This window comes from Podarcis filfolensis, assembly GCF_964270895.1.
Source record: "Podarcis filfolensis genome assembly, chromosome: 1".
Taxonomy (NCBI): domain Eukaryota; kingdom Metazoa; phylum Chordata; class Lepidosauria; order Squamata; family Lacertidae; genus Podarcis; species Podarcis filfolensis.
In genome coordinates, this window is record NC_139604.1 from 72,552,596 (window position 1) to 72,575,164 (window position 22,569).

A 22,569-nucleotide genomic window follows, 5' to 3' on the forward strand; every position below is an offset into this window, starting at 1 on the left:
GGTTTTTATTAAAGAAATGGATTCTGAGAAGAGTCAAAGTATAAAATGGTACATTGATTCAGGATGGATGCTTAGTTCTCGGCTTGCTAAACCATGGCCAGGAATGAGCAAAGAGACTTCATCTTCTGCCTTCAACAAGTGGCTTGGGACTCCCTAAAGGACTCTGGGACTGGTAATGGTAATATTCCTTCTTTTTATCTGCTGTGTACCTGTTAGTCAACTTGGAGTACAAATGATCACTCCAAGACTAATTGCCTATTTTAAAGGTGTTCAACAGTTTCATTGTTACATATTATAGGATTGATAGTTTTCCTAAACCAGGAAAAACAGCTTCAGGAAATGTTGTGTGAAGCAGCTTTGATCTGCAGGATCCTGCACAATCTATCAGTAGCTTCATTTAATAAATGAATGCTTAACTTAGGGCGGGTTAAGGTCTTTGAAACAAGACTCTCTTAGTTGCCAGAGTAATTAAAGGCTGAACATATACTATATATTTTGCTGCCAGAAATATTTAGGGGCTATGTGTGCTAAACTGATTCCTAAAGGCCAAAGTTAACATTTAGTTTTATTTCTTTTAAATACTTCATTAATTGCAAGATACAAAAGGAAAAAATTAATCTCATCTAAAAGTTGTTGGTGTCAATCCAGCAAAGACTGAACCAAGTGTAGAAGAGTTTTCTGTGCTTGATTGTCCCAACTATGTGTGCATGAATCCTCCCCCGCCCCAAATGCTGCTGCTGAAAGAAAATAATCCACATCCAGCAATCTGTATCATATGGCTAGTTGTTTTCTTAAGCAGGGGTGGGAACCTCTGGCCCATGTGCCAATCTTGGCCTGCAAGGTGTTTGGGGCAAGCTATGCCCATCCACCCTATACCTCATTTCAGGCAGGTAAGGGCGGGGCTTGATTGAAACAGCATCCAGGTGGTTGTCAGGAGCCTTTGAAGTGCTGCACAAAGTCATGATAAGCAGGTCTACCCTTCCTTCAAATCAGCCGATACGTTGGGAAAGCAATCTTGCTTAGCACTGAGCTTAGATACAGGAATGAGCTCTGTAGACCTGAGTCTAGTGCTAAGCAAGATCACCCCAGTGGCTGATGGGAAGGGAGAATGATCCTGCTGAATTTGGGCACACCAGAGAGCTCCCTAGAATTAATTTAGAATACTGCCACTTAAATCAGTGGGCTATATTCAGAGGAGGGGAGGCAATTTTTGCTGATCACTTCTTTCCTCTGTAGTCCCCGTTGAGTGTTCTGGAGTGGTGAAACAGCACAAAAGGAGTGAAGGAAGCTTCATACTGAATGAGGAATCGGCAAAAATCGACTCCTGTTTCCCTTCCATGAGTGGGAGCTTCTGCTAGAGATGTTTGCAGAAGGGCTACTCTGGATCCAAACTACAGCGACAAACCAGACCATAAAAAGTTTGAGCACTAATTAATATTTCTGGATCCCAATAAAATAAAGTGCAAATTGAATCTTCTCTCTTTCCATACAATGTGCATATGATGACAATCTTCCCAACAAAATTCTAAATCAATTCTATCACATCACCACAGCTATTTATTATGCCACAAACGGTATATATTTGCTGCCAACCTGAGAATATATATTTCTTGCCTTCTTGTATTGGCACTTCATTTCTTAAAAAAAAAAAAAGATATATGAAGCACCTTTTAGATTTAACTAGTGTAGATGTAATATTCATGCCAAATTGGTAAAATAAGATATCCACTCTCTTCCAAAATGATATCGCTGCTGAAACAGACATACGGTAAAATGGAACAAAGAAATTTTTATTGCCGATTTGCGAGCTTGAGTGCCTGCGGAACTGCAGCAATTGAAAAGCGATTTGCGGTTTTAGCGGTTGTACGGTAACTTTTGCGGGCTTGCAAGATCAAAGGCTTAAATTGGCTCTGAGTTACAATTTTCAACCTGTAACCCAATTTTAAGGGAGCGGCTTATATTCAGGTATTGTCTTTTTTTCTCCCCCCCCCCGAATGTTAAAGGTGTGGCTGATTTGCGGGTGCGGCTTATATTCGGGCCAATACGATAATATATAAAGCCCTTAACAACCTGGGACCAGGTTATGTACAAGATCACCTTACCCAACATGTGCCAACTTGACCACTTTGATGGGCAGAAATGGCACTACTATAGGTGTCACATAATGCCCATTCCACTTTTGTAAGAACTCAATCACTTAGTTTAGCAGCGTCTACACTTTGGAACTCTGCCCCCCCCCCATTGATATCAAGCAGGTGCCTTCACTGTATGCTTTTTGGCACCTGCTAAAAACACTTTTGTTTAGATAAGCCTACCCAGATGCTTAGAAAGTTGGGGTAATTTTTATCTGTTTTTGTATTTTAACTTTTGTATGCTTTAAAGTATGGTTGTAATTTTTTCTTGATTTTCTTGTTTTATCTTTTTGTAAAGTGTTTTGACACTAATTCTGGGCCAGAGGAGCTAGGACAGCAGTCGCCAACCTCAGAAGACACCAAGGGGGCTGTGAAAGGTACAGTGCACAGAATGATTCCTGTCACCCCCCAGAGAGGAAAAAGAAGGAGGAGATGGACTTGGAGAAGTCTTTTTCCATTCTTGATCTAACCCCTTCAAATCCAAGGCTTCTGATCGTGGATGAGTATGGTGATAACTCATTTGCTACCTTCCATGGTGATGATACTGAAGAAAGGGAATTGCAGCCTGGAGATGAAAAGCTGAGAGGAAGGAGTAGAAAGTACTCAAACCATAAGTACTCCTGCCTTTGTAACTAATCCCAGAAATACAGTGGTACCTCTGGTTATGTACTTAATTCGTTCCGGAGGTCCGTTCTTAACCTGAAACTGTTCTTAAACTGAAGCACCACTTTAGCTAATGGGGCCTCCCGCTGCCGCCACGCGATTTCTGTTCTCATCCTGAAGCAAAGTTCTTAACCCGAGGTACTATTTCTGGGTTAGCGGAGTCTGTAACCTGAAGCGTATGTAACCTGAAGCGTATGTAACCCGAGGTACCACTGTATCAAAATAAGCTCCAAGAGACAAGAGGGGAAGACTTAAGAAGAGAAGTGCTTTTTTAAAAAAGAAAGCAAAACTTCATTAGTTTTATTACTTCCAGCAAGTCGTGGTTTTGCAAACTTAATCTAAAATAAGCATCATTTTGATATAACATGGATTCATCTAACCCCTAAATTGGTCTGGATAATTAAAAAAGCCCACCTAATTTTATTACAGAATTGATATAATGAATAATAGCACAATCCTATGTATGCTTACTAGAAGTTCTACAGTGTTCAATACTACTCTCAGGTAACTGTGCATAGGATTGCCACGTACATCTTCTTCAAGTTGTGAAAAATATAAATATTTCCCCCACAAAACCATCTTAATGTTAATTCATCACCATCAGATTGTAAATTCATAGCACTGAATTTGCAAAGAATCAGAGTATAACAATTTAATTAAAAACATTGTCTTAATGGTTTAAGCCTTTTTAAATGTTTCCAAATGCCCAATGAAGAGATTTTATATAGTACAAGAAACATATGTCTCATGTCATGAAAACTGCACTTGAATACATAATATAGCTCCATAAATAGATTACACTTGAGATAGCCCAAAGAAAAAACCCCACACAAATTGTAGAAGAGGTTGTACATGTGTTAAATCACAAAGTCAAAGTGTAGAAATATTATTCTGACACCGTGAATGAATGTCACTTGCATACTTTTTCAAAATGATTTCTGAAGACATATTAAGCCTTACATAAAAAATTACAGAGAATTAGAGATTGCTAGTAGTTGTCCTCTCCATCTTCTCCATACCTCACACTGACAGAAATCTAAAATGATATGCTGAATTTTAGCTGAATCTAATTTTACAAAGTCAGTTAACAGTTAGGGACTTTAGGGTCTTTAGATTTCTATTGGAATGGGGTTGGAAAAGATGGAGAGAACAGCTAAATTTTGCTGTATATGGACTGAGATCCAAGGAGGTGTTCCCAAGGACTTGGCCATGCCCAGTAATAATTATTACCTTTTTCTATACTGCAAACCTTTTTAAAAACTTCCCCTCAGTCTCCACCTTGGTTTACTATGTGGCAGGTAAGTATGTTGTTGAAGAAAAAAGGGGCAAAAGGGGCTGGTTTTATGGAACCAGTTGTGAGGGTGCTCCCACCATACCATGTAGCAAATCACTTTTGAAACTGAGAAATTTTCAAAAGTGATTTAGTTAATGAAACTTCAGCACAACAAACGAATGAATGAGTGAATGAGTGAGTGAGTGAGTGAGTGAATGAATGAATGAATGAATGAAAACCCCTCTAGACGTGCTCAAGTCCTTGTAGTTCTTTGGATCTGATCCCAGCCAAAATGCATCAGAGTTTTCACAAGATTTATTTGTGAAAGTGGTTCTTGGTGTCTTCTAGTTTAGGATTAACAGAGAAGATTTTTTTATCATAATCCCAAACTCAATAGAGAAAGTTGAATTTAAACACTGAAATCAGTGCAGTCATGATTACATCTTTGCTCAGTTTAGAAGGGGAACACTGCTTCTGATCTCTGAACTGACAGAGCGTATAAAAAGGCACATACAGTTATTTAACCAAAAGCTTCAAAAAACATCATAAAAATAATATTTAAAACTGTATTTAGATAGATAAAGGAAGTTGGAGCAAAACTGACTATTCACTACTATGGTTTTTAAGTTTAAACAGCTCTTAAGTTTAAACAAATGTACCCAATTAAAGCACAGGTAATTACGCAGCAACAAATCATCAAATGTAAGATTTTATTTTCATGCATGTACGTATATTGGTAGAACTAGCTGAGTGGGTTAGTTTGCCTATCAGTACATGAGACCTTAGTGGAAGTAGACAATCATCAGACTGGTTATGGAGCAGCCATCAAGAGTGGAAAAACAGAGTATTCGAACAAGATCAGAAAAAAAATATCTTTTTGCTCCATGTAATGCATGGAGTTCAATTTCAGTAAGCGCGAAAAGTAGGAAACTTTAATGACTAAGAGATGGCATTACCAAGGTCAAAGACTATTTCTAAATGAATAATCATTGCATGACCAACTGTAGTTACTATTTTTAATATACTTATGAATTAGAAACAGTATCCTAAATGCCACAAGAGGAATGAATATTAATAGGCCAATGACACATTTTCAACAGACTATTGCACAAGAAAAAAGTAAAGGGCTCCTGTGAAAAATATACAAACTTGTATTATTTACAACCAATACAAATGACTCTGTGAAACAAAACTGGGGAGGATTATTCAATATTAAAATAACTGAAGATGAATGGAAATAGGTATGTAGGTATGTAGAAACTAAATTCATTTCTGGTAGACATGACGTTAAGAGAGAACTATACTCAGTTCATCTATTGTAATACAATATAGATGGTACTACACACGGGATGCGGGTGGTGCTGTGGGTTAAACCACAGAGCCTAGGACTTGCCTATTAGAAGGGCCGTGACGGGGGTGAGCTCCCGTTGCTTTGTCCCTGCTCCTGCCAACCTAGCAGTTCGAAAGCACGTCAAAGTGCAATTAGATAAATAGGTACCGCTATGGAAAGGTAAACAGCATTTCCATGCGCTGCTCTGGTTCGCCAGAAGCGGCTTAGTCATGCTGGCCAAATGACCCGGAAGCTGTACGCCGGCTCCCTCGGCCAATAAAGCGAGATGAGTGCCACAACCCCAGAGTCGGCCACGACTGGACCTAATAGTCAGGGATCCCATTACCTTTACCTTTACACACAGTTACAAAAAGCAAAACTGTATTGAGATTTGTCAGATTCATAGCAGAAGAAGATGCATATTTGTCAACATTTGGTTGGAATGCCTTTGGATAAAAATATATATATCAGTAAGACATCATAAATAGTATCAGCTGGGACATTTGTGATCCAAATGAATGCCCCAACGTTACTGGGAGCAATTAAGTGACAAGTCAGGAAGGAGCATGTAAGTATGTTGACTATAGCATGTATTCTATTAGCAAGAACATGGAAATCAGCTGTTTTGCAAATGATTGGTCAGCGGAGAAGAAAGATTCAGATTACCATATATATGAATAAAATTATGGCTTATAAGTATAGAATCATAGAATTGTAGAGTTGGAAGGGAACCTAAGTGTCATCTAGTTCAACCTTCTGCAATGTATGGGAAGAAAGAAGTTATTCTGCAGAGTCTTCAGAAACACTGGCTTCTATCCACACAATTTTGGAATAGATACAAAGCAAGAGAATTAGCACTTGTGGACATTTTAGCAATTAGTTGTAGAGTTTTTCTTAACAATTTAAATGCACCCTGTCCTGCTTTTTATTGGTTTGTTGCTTCCTGTTCGGCTAATTTGTTCATTCGTTAAGTAATTGAGTTAGAAATATGATATAAAACCAGGAAATGAGAATCTTTATAGACCGCTGTTAAATTAGAACTCATGTTTGTTTCTGGTGAAAGTAGCTGGTTATGTTGTTACTTTCTATGATTTTATGGGAAAGAATAATACAACTCTAATGGTTTGGGAAAAGTGTTATATCCTAGGCCAATTTAAGCATTTGAAATTGTACCCTTGGGGGGTACAGCTGGACGAAGGAAGTAGAATCTGATGGCGTATCCCTTTTAAAGCCAGCACTTCCTGGTGATTTGCATGAGTGTAGCAGTCTAGAAAGGCATTACTGTTTCCAGAAATGCTCCGGCTACTCCTTTTGGAGAGATTTTCATACAGTGGTACCTCGGGTTACATACACTTCAGGTTAAATACGCTTCAGGTTACAGACTCTGCTAACCCAGAAATAGTGCTTTAGGTTAAGAACTTTGCTTCAGGATGAGAACAGAAATCGTGTGGCGGCAGCGGGAGGCCCCATTAGCTAAAGTGGTGCTTCAGGTTAAGAACAGTTTCAGGTTAAGTACGGACCTCCGGAATGAATTAAGTACTTAACCCGAGGTACCACTGTATGTCTGAACCATTCCTTAGGCATTATTCTCATTCTATTCAAAGATTGTAATTTTCATCTTATTTGTAAACAGGTTTCTATAGTTAAAACTTACACTACTTAAAAATGATAGTGCACTTAAACGATCAGATAAATGTTATATATCTAGTGGAGTGAATCAGGTATTCTAGTTAAAATACAAGTGCCCTTTATTTTATGACTGACTAAATCATTAATCAAGATAAGTATGAGGAGACCAGTTTACTGTGCTGTCAACTGCCCGGCAACCATTCATAAGTATTGTTTTTAGTAGCACTGCTGTTCCTGGAGACCATGGCTGTGTTAGCATATGCCCTTTTCATACTCTGTTTTAGATGGAAAAATAACGAATTCAAAAAAAGAAAAACTCATCAATGGACAAATTTTCAAAAATACAACTGGCATCTTAAAACTTCCATTGAATCATTTAGCTGAACAGCAAGATTTTATGGAATGAAATTTAATCCTACTTTCAGGATTAGAGTACATGCAAATTAATATTTTATAAGAAGTTACACTTCTAAAATGAAATATTACTTTAACTATGAATAAATGCACACAATTAAAATTATCCCAGTTTCAGAAAGTGCTAAGAAAAAACTTAACAACCTTGTTCAAACCTACTATTATTCCAAACACCAATTCATAATACTGTTACATTTTCTCACCTACCAACCCACACAATCAATATAATTTCTCCACAATCTCTCTTTCTGTTTTGAACATCTTTCTTACCAACTACACACTCACATTTTTGCATAGGCAGAGAATGTATAGTGCATTTGCTTTTTATTGCTTCACATGAAAGAATTACAACCATTCAAAGTTATTAACAATGAAAGAAGCACAAATGATATACACTGAAAAGGCAAGACAAATTATTTTAAAAATAGTACACAGAAATATGAAAGCTACAGGGCACTTGCCTGCCAATTTTTTAACCATCTAAAACCTAAGTTTGCAAGTTTGGAAACTGGAGAAGCAGAGATTTTACATGCATTTATAGGCCCACTGACTAAAGTGAGATTTAGGACAATATGCACACTATAATGCTAGCTGCTGGTGAAGGGGGCTTCACATTATATTTTATTGCATTGCAACTAGATCCTCAGCTGTAGATCTCCTTTCTACTGGAATTAGGTAACATTGCTTAAGTGCTGAATTGGTGCCTGGAGGTAAAGGGATGGATGGAGGGCAAAAGGTTGAAACTGAATTCCAACAAGATGCAAATATGGTAGATTGGTGGTTGTCAGATCCAGGATAGAGTTCTTGACTTGCACTCCAAGTATGTAGTCTGAGAGTACTCCTGGATCACACCTTGTAAAGGCTCAGGTAGTTGCAGTGCCTGTTCCTGGATGCGGATAGACTGCCATGGTTATCCATGCCTCTGTAACTTCCTAATTTGATTGACTGAGATATAATTTAATGAAGTTATTATTAAGTTTTCTATGTGGAGTCATTTATTACATACTATATTATGCTCTGACCCACCATGCAAGCTCTGAGCGAAGGGCAGGATATGAATACTGAAAACAGACACAGAAAAATTAGTTAACAGCTATTTATTCTCAGATAATGTAAATATGGCTATTCTTAGGACTCCTCCTACATCTGGTGTTCATAAGCTCTTTATTTTAGCACATCCCTTAAAGTTTATTGTCACTACATTATAATGTTCTGTGGATTATATTCTATTATTATAGCGTTTTAATCACAGCCCCTTATTTTTTGGTACCTAAAAGTGCAGTTGCACAACCTCAGCATTTTCTGTTTCTTTAATATTTTTTTCTTTGTCCAACATAGTATTATAAACCTTGAGAATGTCCCCTTTACTTAATTGTCCTTTTACTAATCTAAAATCGGGAAGATGGATCAGACCTCTGATTTTAGTTGGACTTTCTCCTGACACCATGATCTCATCAATGCACTAATACTCTACATCTTTGCCTACTTAGCCTGGCATATGGAACGAGTAGCATTTCCAGAACTTCAGCCTGCTACTTAACAAATAAAAGCTGGCTTCTGTGATCTCGCAACGGCAATTCTTAATGTCGTTTGTAATCTTATGTACCACAATCTGCAACTCTTCCAAAAAACAACACTCATTAGCAGTTGCCTACTCAGTTGCCTACTCAGCGCAGGTGGCGCTGTGGGTAAAACCTCAGTGCCTAGGACTTGCCGATCGTATGGTCGGCGGTTCGAATCCCCGCGGCGGGGTGAGCTCCCGTCTTTCGGTCCCAGCTCCTGCCCACCTAGCAGTTCGAAAGCACCCCTAAGTGCAAGTAGATAAATAGGTACCGCTTTATAGCGGGAAGGTAAACGGCGTTTCCGTGTGCTGCGCTGGTTCTGGCTCGCCAGAGCAGCTTCGTCACGCTGGCCACGTGACCCAGAAGTGTCCTTAGACAGCGCTGGCTCCCGGCCTCTTAAGTGAGATGAGCGCACAACCCTAGAGTCGGACACGACTGGCCCGTACGGGCAGGGGTACCTTTACCTTTTTACTCAGTTTATATCCATGAATTCCACATCAGGCAGACATGTCATACAACAAACATATTACAAATTCCATTACCAATGTTTCTAATGATTTAATTCACAGACATCACCATTCAACCCTGGGACTATTCATTGTCTAGGGGCACTACATGATCTTCCTCTTGTACCCTCAGTTCTAGGGCACTTATACCTTGAGACAAATACTTCTTTTGCTTCAAGTGGCGCTCAGTCCTAGCTAGAGTGGAAAGCTCAATTTCTGTTTTGTGTATGTTCCTTCCACAGACCCTTCTGCTCTATTTCAGCAGTACTCTTAGAAGTTCACAATGAAAATAAGGCTGAGATGGTCTGCCTTTTAAAAACTTTCTCCATGTTATTTTATACAGGTAGGAGATACTTCAAACATATAAAGCCCGGGTGGCATTGCGACTGTTGCACATTTATTTAAAATGGAGCCACAAATGTCTCTAGGAACAACAGATGTGATGATGTGCCATCCCTCTGAAGAACAAAGTATCAGGGGGGAAATATGGTTGTACCCATGGGGAAAGTTTTTAAAAAGCCAGTCTTCAAAGCACTTCATCTACTATAAGCTCCCCAAGTATGAAACCTGAGTGATAATAATGCCCCAACTTGTCTTTTCACTTTGGAATGTGAACCGAGCCAATTCTTTGACCATCCCTAGTTCTACCAAGATATTTATTGACACTTAAGAACATCTGAAGCATAGAGCAGTTTCACATGCTTCTCAAATATTCAATTATACACCAAGTACAGTTTTTTTTAAAAAAATATTTGAAATTTTACAAAAACATAGGTTTACAGAATACAAAAAAAAACATAGGAAAAGAAAAAGATAAAAAAAGAAAACATACAAAAATACATAAAAAATAAAAAATAAAAATAAAAATACAAAAAACAGATAGATAAAAAAGAATTAAAAACAAATCCGTTTTTAGTAACTTTAAACTCATTAGCTTGTTTCCTTGACCTCCTCACACCTCCCCTTTTTGTATTCCCATTTAAATAATCAAATCAGCAAATCCTTACCCTCTTTCGTTTATCTTAACTCTATATCTTAACATATTATAACTCTATATTTTCATCCATTATCAATTCATTTTTGCATATTCTCATTAACTTTGTTGCTAATGCCACTTATTTTCAATCCAACATCATTTTTAACATTCATTAATTTTACAGTGTTTCTGCAGATAGTCTTTAAATTTCTTCCAATCTTCTTCCACCAACTCTTCTCCCAGGTCTCGGATTCTGCCAGTCATTTCCGCTAATTCCATATAGTCCATCACCTTCATCTGCCACTCTTCCAGGGTGGGTAAATCTTGTGTCTTCCAATACTTTGCAATGAGTATTCTTGCTGCTGTTGCATACATGAAGAAAGTTCTATCCTTCTTTGGCACCAATTGGCCGACTATGCCCAGGAGAAAGGCCTCTGGTTTCTTCAGGAAGGTATATTTAAATACCTTTTTCATTTCATTATAGATCATCTCCCAGAAAGCCTTAATCTTTGGGCACGTCCAACAAAGGTGAAAGAATGTGCCTTCATTTTCTTTACATTTCCAACATTTGTTATCGGGCAAATGATATATTTTTGCAAGCTTGACTGGTGTCATGTACCACTTGTATATCATTTTCATAATATTCTCTCTTAAGGCATTACATGCCGTAAATTTCATACCGGTGGTCCACAACTGTTCCCAGTCAGCAAACATAATGTTATGACCAATATCTTGTGCCCATTTAATCATAGCAGATTTAACTGTTTCATCCTGCGTATTCCATTTTAACAGCAAGTTATACATTCTTGAAAGTATCTTAGTTTTGGGATCTAACAATTCTGTTTCCAGTTTTGATTTTTCCACCTGGAAGCCAATTTTTTTGTCCAAATTATAGGCCTCTCTTATTTGATAATAATGAAGCCAGTCTCGCACTTTATCTTTTAATTTCTCAAAACTCTGCAATTTCAATTTATCTCCTTCTTGTTCCAATATTTCCCAATATTTCGGCCATTTGGCCTCCATATTGAGCTTTTTCTGAGCCTTCGCTTCCATTGGTGACAACCACCTTGGGGTTTTATTTTCCAGTAAGTCTTTGTATCTTATCCAGACATTGAACAATGCTTTCCTGACAATATGGTTTTTTAATGCTTTATGTGCTTTAACCTTGTCGTACCACAAATATGCATGCCACCCAAAAACATTGTTAAAACCTTCTAGGTCCAAAATGTCTGTGTTCTCAAGAAGCAGCCAGTCTTTCAACCAGCAGAATGCTGCTGATTCATAGTAAAGTTTAAGGTCTGGCAGGGCAAATCCGCCTCTTTCCTTTGTATCAGTTAATATTTTAAATTTTATTCTGGGCTTCTTGCCCTGCCAGACAAATCTAGAAATATCTCTCTGCCACTTCTTGAAACAGTCCATCTTGTCCAAAATTTGCAATGATTGAAACAGAAATAACATTTTTGGCAATACATTCATCTTTATAGCTGCAATTCAACCCAACAAGGAAAGCTTCAAATTTGACCATATGTCTAAGTCTTTTTTCACTTCTGTCCAACATTTCTCATAGTTATCTTTAAATAGATTTAAGTTCTTAGCCGTCATATTAAACCCCAGATATTTTACTTTCTTAACTAATGTTAAACCTGTCTCCTTCTGAAACCTCTCTTTCTCAATCGATGTTAAATTTTTCTCAAGAACTTTAGTTTTTGACTTGTTCAGCTTAAATCCTGCCACATGACCAAATTCTTGAATTAGTTCTAATACTCTTTTCGTACTAGATTCTGGCTCCTGTAACCAAGTACAGTTTTTGTTCCTCTCTGACAGAAAGGGAAATTATGCTATAGTTAAGTTCGTTACTATATTATATGTATCGTATCACATATTGCTAGTATCAACTGAGGAAAATAACTGATATGCAAGATACAGTAGAAATGTAGTTGAATGTTAAATATGATTATGGAATTCTGTTTTCCAGTTTTTGCTCAGTAGTACATGAAATGTTAATGCAATATTCAGAAGAACAATTCTTCAGGATAAAAAAAGCTCCTGATTGGCATCAGGCAGGATTTTGGCATTAGAGCAGATTTACACTTGATGACATGTCAAAGCCTTTAAACAAATACTGCAGGTTTCTATTTGATCACATGCTCATCTTTACAAAGATGGCACTCAACCATGCCAGCAAAATAAAATATATATCATGCATATTATACATCTGGAAATGAAACAGTTAAACCAAAACTAAAAGCAACAGGCAACTACACCTTTTATCATAAAAGCTGAAGTGTTTTTTACAGAAGCAATAGGGAATCAGAAGGCATGCACAATCCAAAACACCCCAAAACAGAATGAGGCATGAATTTGAATTAGGTGCCATACATATTATGACCAGTGGCGTAGCGTGGGGGGTGCAGGGGGGGCGGGCCGCACCGGGCGCAACATCTGGGGTTAGGGGGCGCAAATCCATGGGTTAGGGGGCGCAAATCCACGGGTTAGGGGGCGCAAATTACTTGCCTTGCCCCGGGTGCTGACAACCGACGCTACGCCACTGATTATGACTAATGGTATACTACAACAAGGGACGCGGGTGGCGCTGTGGGTAAAACCTCAGCACCTAGGACTTGCTGATCGTCAGGTCGGCGGTTCGAATCCCCACGGCAGGGTGCACTCCCGTTGCTCGGTCCCAGCGCCTGCCAACCTAGCAGTTTGAAAGCACCCCCGGGTGCAAGTAGATAAATAGGGACTGCTTACTAGCGGGAAGGTAAATGGTGTTTCCATGTGCTGCGCTGGCTTGCCAGATGCAGCTTGTCACGCTGGCCACGTGACCCGGAAATGTCTGCGGACAGCGCTGGCCCCCGGCCTCTTAAGTGAGATGGGCGCACAACCCTAGAGTCGGACACGACTGGCCCGTACGGGCAGGGGTACCTTTATCTTTTATACTACAACAAAGACTTTGAACTAGTAAGGATCACTACTGCTAACCTGACATCAAATAATAGCAAACAAAACAGCTGAGATTATATGGAATCCTTGAAGCTTTTCACCATAGTTGGTACTTTATGCATGCCAGTTTTATTATCTGCATAAAATTTCCAGCCAATGGCAAACTGCATAAACTCAGCATTTAATGAGGCATGCTGTCACCATGAGTCATACTTCCAATTTGCATATGTGAAAGACATAAGTAAATTCATTCAGATTTATGCAAATTTAAAGTTGCCAATTACTAGCACTGAGTATGAGCTAATTTTAAAAGTGTCTGGGATACCTTCAAAGACAAAAGGCATCAAAATGGTTTATCCTGATAATCAAGAATCTTCTACAGGGCATTCTGTAACTCTAAAAGAATCTGATTTACTTAACAGATTAGTCCCCACCCAGGAGACCAGAATATGCACTCCATCCAGATTTGTGAGATCAGGTCACTGTTGCCACTAGAACAAAAGGAGAATTAGCTTCTGAGCTCTGTTTCAAAAGGAATTTGTTATTTTCTGAGCCCTAGAATTTCAGCAGTCATTGCTGCATGAGGCTCCTATATTGGACATTAGCTGGGAATTTTTTTATGGACCTGGAAAGTGGAGAAAGGTGTGCCACTGAACACCTGCAGATTATTACAGATGAAAAGAAGCATACAGTACTCTAATATCATTGATACTGATTATGAAAGGCAGTAATCATGCAGAAAGCTCTGGTCTATTAATGGGACCATACTCTGCTACCTGGAAAACTAGGTGCCAAAGGTTTTATGATGACCATTACTAAAATTATCATTTTAATAAACTCTGTCACTGACACCTGTACTAACAGTTATAGATATATGAATTACCTACTATTTTCCCAACGCTAAGTTTATTTTAAATTACTCAGAATATGGTCATAACTGCTACATAACCACCAAGGCACCATGTTATTTACATTGTTACTTGTGCAGTTTAATTGTACAAACAAATAATTAATCATATATAAAACATCTGATGGTAAGAACAATTGGTTGTTAGGAATCATGTCAAACAAATGGAAAGCAATGCTAATACAACAACACATTATTAGGTAGTGTTATTTTTCAGCACTTTCCAAACAAATCCTTGCTATGACTCAATATATATTTTCCTCCCCTCCTCTTCATATACTTTCTTTTTACTATGAGATAACAAAAGGCATATTTCGTAAGCATTCTCTTCCAAGTAATCAAATTTTATTTATATATTTTACTATTAGGGTCTTTTGCTATGATCCTGTGTGAACTTTGCTTGTATTAAAATGAGTGGAAACACATTGTTACCAACTACCAGAGTAATTATTTAGAATCTCTTACTAGCTGCCGTAATTGGGACTGCCTTTCCCCATATGAAACTGACTCAGACCCTGCAATCATCATCTGAGCGCCTTCTTTGTGAGTCTCCTCCATGGATTCAGCTATACAGCTGCAAATAAAACATTTTAAGTGCAATATACAAAGCATTTTCAGAACAGTTTTTATGTGTGTCTAGATTCCACCCATCAGAGGTCTGGAGTATGGCAACACGAGAATGGGCCTTTTCTGCATTGGCTCCCTGCTTGTGGAATGCTCTCTCCAGGAAACCTCACCTGGCACCATTATTATAAAATCACCACTGCTTTGAACACAAATTGCAGGTTTTTTTTTTGGCTTATCATAAGCTGGTCAAAGAAACCCAAAAGAAAATGCAATAGTGTATTAACATGTTGTCACTCACTTTCATAACAACAGCGTAAATACAATTTGGTCTAAATATATAAATTGGCAATGTATAGGCTCTTACCCCTCCATACTGAGATATACGAGCTTTGAGGATCAAATGTACAGGCTTCACTAATTTTAAGTTTTAAAGGGGTTGCTAGTTTTAGCTAGGATATATTGAACACGAACTAGTGATTAAATATAAAAAAGTGAAGAGCACTAAACATTTGAAGAACATCATGAAGACACCCCTAGAGGTACAGCATGTTACCAGTTTAAATTTTGAAAGCCAATTAAAACATTGCTTCAACCAGTTCTGTTCCAGGCATAAAACCTGAAACTTTCTAAGTTAACTGCAATATCTTCAGGTGCCAGGCAAAAATGTTCATTTTCAACTAGGCCTTTGGCTGATTAAACTCTCTCTCTCTCTCTCTCTCTCTCTCTCTCTCTCTCTCCCTGTGTGTGTGTGTGTGTGTTGGGAAGGGGGGTTATTGGTAATTTTTGTTATTCTGTTATGCATTTTGTGTCTTATTTTGTGTTTTTATGTTGTAAACTGCCATGAATTTTCAGATGAAGGGTAGTGTGTGTGTGTGTTGAGAGAGATAGATAGAGATAGATAGATAGATAGATAGATAGATAGGCAGGGCAAAAAGCCCAGAATTAAATTTAAGATATTAACGGATTCAAAGGAAAGAGGGGGGTTTGCCCTGCCAGACTTTAAATTGTACTATGAAGCGGCAGCTTTCTGCTGGCTGAAAGAATGGCTGCTTCTTGAAAACACAGACATTTTGGATTTGGAAGGTTTTAACAATATTTTTGGGTGGCATGCATATTTATGGTATGACAAGGTTAAAGCACATAAAAGTTTTAAAAATCATATTGTCAGAAAAGCACTATTAAATGTCTGGGTTAGATATAAAGACTTGCTGGAAAATAAAACTCCAAGGTGGCTGTCGCCAATGGAAGCTAAGGCAGTTAAAAAGTTAAATATGGAGTCCAAGTGGCCAAGATACTGGGAAATTTTGGAAAAGGAAGGGGACAAACTGAGATTGCAGAGTTTTGAGAAAATAAAAGGGAAGGTGAGAGACTGGTTGCACTATCATCAAATAAATGAAGCGTTTAAACTGGACAGTAAAATTGGCTTCCAGGTGGAAAAATCAAAATTGGAGACAGAACTGTTAGAACCCAGTACTAAGAATTTGTCAAAAATGTACAATTTGCTGCTGAAATGGAATACACAAGATGAAACGGTTAAATCGGTCATGATTAAATGGGCTCAGGACATTGGTCATAATATTTTGTTTGCTGATTGGGAAAAGTTGTGGACCACCGGGATGAAATTTACGGCATGTAATGCCTTAAGAGAAAACATTGTGAAAATGATATATAGGTGGTACATAACCCCAGTCAAGCTTGCAAAGATTTACCATTTGCCTGACAATAAATGTTGGAAATGTAAAGAAACTGAAGGTACATTTTTTCATCTTTGGTGGACTTGCCCGAAGATTAAGGTATTCTGGGAAATGATCTATAATGAACTTAAAAAGGTATTTAAATATACTTTCCCCAAGAAACCAGAGGCCTTTCTCTTGGGTATTGTCGGCCAAGGGGTGTTAAAGACGGATATAACTTTCTTTATGTATGCTACAACAGCAGCTAGAATACTCATTGCGAAGTACTGGAAGACGCAAGAGCTACCCACACTGGAAGAATGGCAGATGAAGGTGATAGACTACATGGGCTTGGCAGAAATGATGAGCAGAATCCGAAACCAGGGAAGAGAAGCAGCGCAAGAAGAATGGAAAAAATTTAAAGACTATTTAAAGAAATATTACAAAATTAATGAAAGTTAGAATGATGTTGGACTGGAAAGTAAATGGTTACTATTAGCTATGGTTAAGACAAGGAGAATAAGGAAGACTAGTCTAAATTTAAATTAAAATAAGGGAAGATTTGCTGAACAATCGATAAGAATTTGGAATACAGAAAAGGGAGGCATGAGGAAGTCGGGGAAGAAAGGTATAAGAAATTAGGATATGAAATGATACATGTTTTTTGTTCTATTTTTGTCTTTGTATGTTTATGTATGTTGTGTTTATATGGAAAAAATAAAAATATTATAAAAAAAAAGATAGATAGATAGATAGATAGATAGATAGATAGATAGATGAGAGAGAGAGAGAGAGAGATGATGATGATGATGACAGTAGCAGTCCTGGATCAACATTAGAAATTCTGTCTATCCCAGTAGCCTTTGCATGCAGCGTGCAGAGACCCCTTAATCGCAGGACTGATACATCCACAGACCCATGACAAAAAACCTGGAAAATGCACCTTCCTTAGGAAAGGTAAGGCTTCCCACTGCAAGACAGATGCATTGGTTGCACTGGGTGAAGGGAATATCACACCATGCTGCCTGGCTATGCTGGGAAGGGCTAAGTTCCCTTGCTGCCCCAAATTTTTGTTAAATGCTGAGAAGGCAGCCAGAGAAGCCACGATGAAGATGGAGCACTCTGCTTCATAGTAAACAAAAAAAGTGGGAAACTACCAAAGCCTCTTCCAAATTAGGACTACTCTGGGGGAGCAAACCTGGTAGTCCCACTCAAGTTGCAAGTTGGTTATTGAACTTGTTGGCTGAAAACAGAGCAGTTTGGGCAAAGTGCAGCAACAACTGCTGGAGAAACAAAATCGTGGCCCCACTCTTCAGCGCCGCTTGTGGAAACTACCTGCTCCATGCCCATACAACTCTGTGGTCCAAAGAAACATGTGGTGCATCTTGACTGGCCACATACTCATTCCACAGAGTGTCCCACTGACTACCTCCTCCAAGACCCCATGGACATAGAAGGGGTTTTTTTGTGGGGAGGGGGGATACCAAGCTGAGACGTCACACACAGAACATGGTGGGAATCAAAGATGAACATAAACTAGAAAGCCAAGAGGTAGATGGACAAGTACACACAAACCCACACTCCTTAAATAAAACAAGACCACTGACAAAAAGCAGGTAGAGGAGGATAGACTGAGATAAACACCGAAACTTGCAAACTGACAAGAAAGGCTGAAGAAGAACTGGGCAACTAAACACATGAAAGGATCCCAACTGTTATTAATTGCAGGCAGGGTCAGTCTAGGAAGAGATGGATGAGTCCTCCCCTGGAGAGGAGACAGAAGATTTCAGAAGACCCTGCCTGATTCTTCCAGTAGCAGGTGTCATCCCTATCAAGGAATGTCCTCTAGTCTCATCTTGCACAGAGGGATTTAAATGCTAACTCTCTCCATCTGTGCAAAGCTAGTATATCAGGGAGACAGATTCTAGCCTAGCCTGCTTTCTGACATTCTAGCTTTGCTCTAGTCTAGGAGGTTGCAGAGTACATGCATGAGGCACTTTAAAATAAGCAATACCCATGAGCCTTGTGTGAGAGTAAAGCTATGCCATGGGTATATATGGCTCAGCATATTTGCACAGAATCCTCCTTCCAAATAATCATGCTTAGGATTGTAGTCATTTATAGTTCTGTTTTATACACAGTGCCTTAAAAAACTTAGTGCATGCGTTCTGCACTCATTACTTCTTCTGGGCTTCTAACCACATATAATATTTCCTGTTCTGTATATTATTGAAATAAAATTTTCCAAGTGTGTTTCTCTTTAATGACAGTGGCAAAAGGTTATTGTCCATGTTTGATGAAGAAGTTAGATTCAACAGGAAAACTTATTATTGCTACCTTGCACTTCATAATAAAGTATCACCAACACAAAAAAGTTAATTAATTTCTAATTCTTTATTCTTTTATTTAGGTTTTATGAAGGTTGATTGGACTTGCTCCATCATTTTACGGAAAATTAATTATTTCAAATACATGCACTACTTTATGCAACCTGCCTGATTTGCATTGAGGAAAATTCAGCAGAAGTAATTGAGGCACAAGCAAATACTGGCACTGACTGAACTCAATTTTCATTCCAAATTTCTACAAAATCCCAAGACACAACAATATCAGATGCAAGGGGGAAAACAAACAAAAGCAATGTGAAAAGGGAACATGAAGAGAGAATATTACAAGAATCAGAGAACAAAGGGATTGCAAAACTATTTTAGTGCCATAGATGAACAGTGAGGGCTTCATTCACGCAAGGTGGAATAAGATATCATATGGCATCCTGACAATTGATGTCTTCATTTAAATGTAAGAATTTACATTCTAATTAGAAAGAATTTACATCTTAATCAGAGGCAGCTGTATTATCTTGTTACTGTTTTTTTCAAAGGTAATGAACTAAAGTACTGCTGTGCTTTTTCAACCAGAAACTAAATAGACAGCATACAGTGTTATTTTATAGCCTACCTGCTGTAAGCTGTTATTAATATTTTCAAAGATTAAATTCCAGTTACAATCTTTTAAAAATAAAAATTGTATTTGACAGCATTCAGAATGATATGATGGAGACATATTTAAAATGTTTAACCAATACCTTTTATAACTTGCATTTTTGAGAGTTTGTACTTATGGGGTATTATTAATAAACCACCAATAAAACAAAATGCTTTATTTTTAGACACTACTAATAAGGTATTTTATCTATTGTAAAATAAAAGCTTTTGAGAGTTACAGGAGTAGGAAAAAATGCAAGTTCTCCCTACTCAATTTGACTTTGAGACAACACTCTAAAAGCTATCAGCTTTTCTCTCAGAGCCATGTTCAAAAACCAGTATGTGAAATGAAATCTGGACTATTAAACTGGAAAGATGAATGAGATAAACTACAGATTCATGAAAAACCCATGACTAGTAACTCTCTGTGCCTCAGTTCTCAAGGTAAAACTGGGCGGGGGGCGGATTTGAAGAATTTAAACCAGCATTGTAGCATTATTTATCATTTAAAATGTGTTGTTATGACCTGTGGTTTTGAGCAATAAATTTCTTCTGAGTCTTCTCCTGATATTGCTATATTAAAAATAATATGTTAAATTCTAAAAATATGTTAAATTCTGAGTTAAATAAATTTTGGGAAGAAGGGGGTCTAGCAGACAGAAGAGGAGGAGTTGGGAAGGGAAAGCAGGAAGCAGAGAGAACTCCATGTGGGGGGCTGGAGGGCAAATGCCAAGAAGACAGGATGGAGACAAACTGTGGCAGAGGCACAGAGATGGCACTGAGAAAAATTCTGTATGCAACACTAAGCTGCTGTGAAAGACAAGCCCCTCTTGAGATGTGAAGGCTGTAAACTCTGCTCTCCCTCCATCTGCACATAGGCTGTAAATATGTGTTGATAAACCACATTTCTTAAAGACATTTCTTAAAGATTGCTTCTTGACATAGGCACACTTGTTTATTTTTGAATTGTTATGAAGGCTGCACGCCACTCCCAATCTCTGCCAAGCGGTAGCAAGATTCCAAGGGAGTGGCGTGCAGCCTTCATAACAATTCAAAAATAAACAAGTGTGCCTATGTCAAAACAAAACAAAAAAATTTTTTTTCCTTCCAGTAGCACCTTAAAGACCAACTAAGTTAGTTCTTGGTATGAGCTTTCGTGTGCATGCACACTTCTTCAGATATCTGAAGAAGTGTGCATGCACACGAAAGCTCATACCAAGAACTAACTTAGTTGGTCTTTAAGGTGCTACTGGAAGGAAAAAAAATTTTTTTTGTTTTGTTTTGACTATGGCAGACCAACACGGCTACCTATCTGTAAGTGTGCCTATGTTGTATAAAGGCTTTATTTAGCTATAAATCAATCTATTGTAACTGTTATAGGCAATTAGTATGCACTGTGGTTCAGGAAATGTTATGAATTGTGAACTGGGAAACTTGGATTTAAATCAATTATTTAAATTGGTGTTTTTTTATTGGCGATGCAAGTAACAATTTAAATTACACTGATTTAAATCAATTTAAATTGTACCACTGGGGCTTCAGGGCTGGAGTCTTTGGACTCAGAGGATGGCATTATGGAATTAACCCAGTTCAGGAAGGTGTGGGGGCGAGACAAACTCCTGAAGTAGTATTTCTAGGAAAGTGCCATCTCCCCATCTGACACTTCCTTTGAGTCCATGGCATCTCCCAAACCTGGGGGCTCTGACCCTGGAGTCACGACAGATAAAGGATTATAAAATGATGCATGTTATGGAGAAAGTGGATAGAGAGACGCTTTTCTCACCTTCTCTGAATGCTACAACTTGGATCAATCATTGAACTGACTGGCAGGAGATTCAGGACAGATATCCCCCTCCCCTTTTCCACAGTATGTAATAGTCACACAGGACTTAATTAATCTAACTTTTTACTACAATATGACTTTAAAAGGAGACAAGCCAAAATTCATGGAGGTTGAGTCAATCAGTGACTACTAGTCACAGTGGTTATCTTGCACCCTTCAGGTTTAAAAGCAGTATGCCATTAAAGACCAAGAGCAAATAGGCTTTCGTGTCCTGCTTGGGGACTTCAGAGAGGCATCTGGGGGCCACTATGGAAAACAGGATATTGGACCAGATGGACTGTTGGTCTGATCCAGCAGGACTCCTACTGTACTCCTACTCCTACTTGTCCCCAGGGTCACCACCACTCTCTGGGAGATATAGAGAACAGGAACTGATGGCAAATTTTTCTCTTTTGACATGGATCAAACTGGATCAGGATTCTAGCTAATATGCACTTTTTCCAGCACCGTCCTGTCAAAGACAGAAAAGAGAATCCATCTAGCTTACATATATTTGCCCATGTGGTTAACCTACATATTTCTTCCATGGAGGAATTTGTGGAAAAGGCTGCAGTTTAATAGAATGTGCCATGATCTCCAGTGCTGGCTGATTCCCCAGGGATTGGTATGCTAGAGCTATACATTTCTGCAGCCAGTGGGAAATGTGATAATGCTTCCCCCTAAAAAAAGTACTTGGAAGGACACAAACAGCACTTCTGTCTTTCTAATAGATGCTGTTTGTCCAAGTAAAAAATGAATGCTTTATGGGTATCTACTTTGTGCCATGTCTTTTCCTGTGGATGCACAAGATGAGGGAAGAAGAAGAAAAAAATACAATTTCTTGTGATCTGTGAAAGGTTTGAGTTGCTTTTTGGCAGAGAAGTAGGATCTGTATAGAGGACTGTATAGAGGACTACTTTGTCCAGTTGGAACATACACAGCTGAGGTTCCAAAGACAATGCAGGCAGCTTATATGTGTGTCTAATGTATAGTGCATGGGTGCTTACTTTATTTGACCACCAAGAATATTTACTTTTTTCCAAAGGTAGGTGTGACCACCCCACAGTTTTCCCCACACAATTTCAAATGCGGGCAGCCACACACACACACACACAGAGAGAGAGAGAGAGAGAGAGAGAGAGAGAGAGAGAGAGAGAGAACCCTTGCACCTGCTCAGCAGATCTATGC

At 38.4% G+C, this 22,569-nt stretch overlaps 1 protein-coding gene and 1 long non-coding RNA gene across 2 annotated transcripts in view; one reads left to right on the forward strand and one right to left on the reverse strand.

The window, feature by feature from the left end:
- Nucleotides 1–22,569, reverse strand: part of ELP4 (elongator acetyltransferase complex subunit 4) — a 151,068-nt gene that overhangs the window by 16,455 nt on the left and 112,044 nt on the right. The gene's annotated exons all lie outside the window — the stretch shown is intronic.
- The window catches only part of LOC310756574, a 156,276-nt gene continuing 154,544 nt past the window's right edge, over nucleotides 20,838–22,569 (forward strand). Inside the window, exon 1 of the long non-coding RNA XR_014544932.1 lies at nucleotides 20,838–20,887. This is a non-coding gene — a long non-coding RNA (uncharacterized lncRNA). The remainder of the gene's footprint in view (nucleotides 20,888–22,569) is intronic.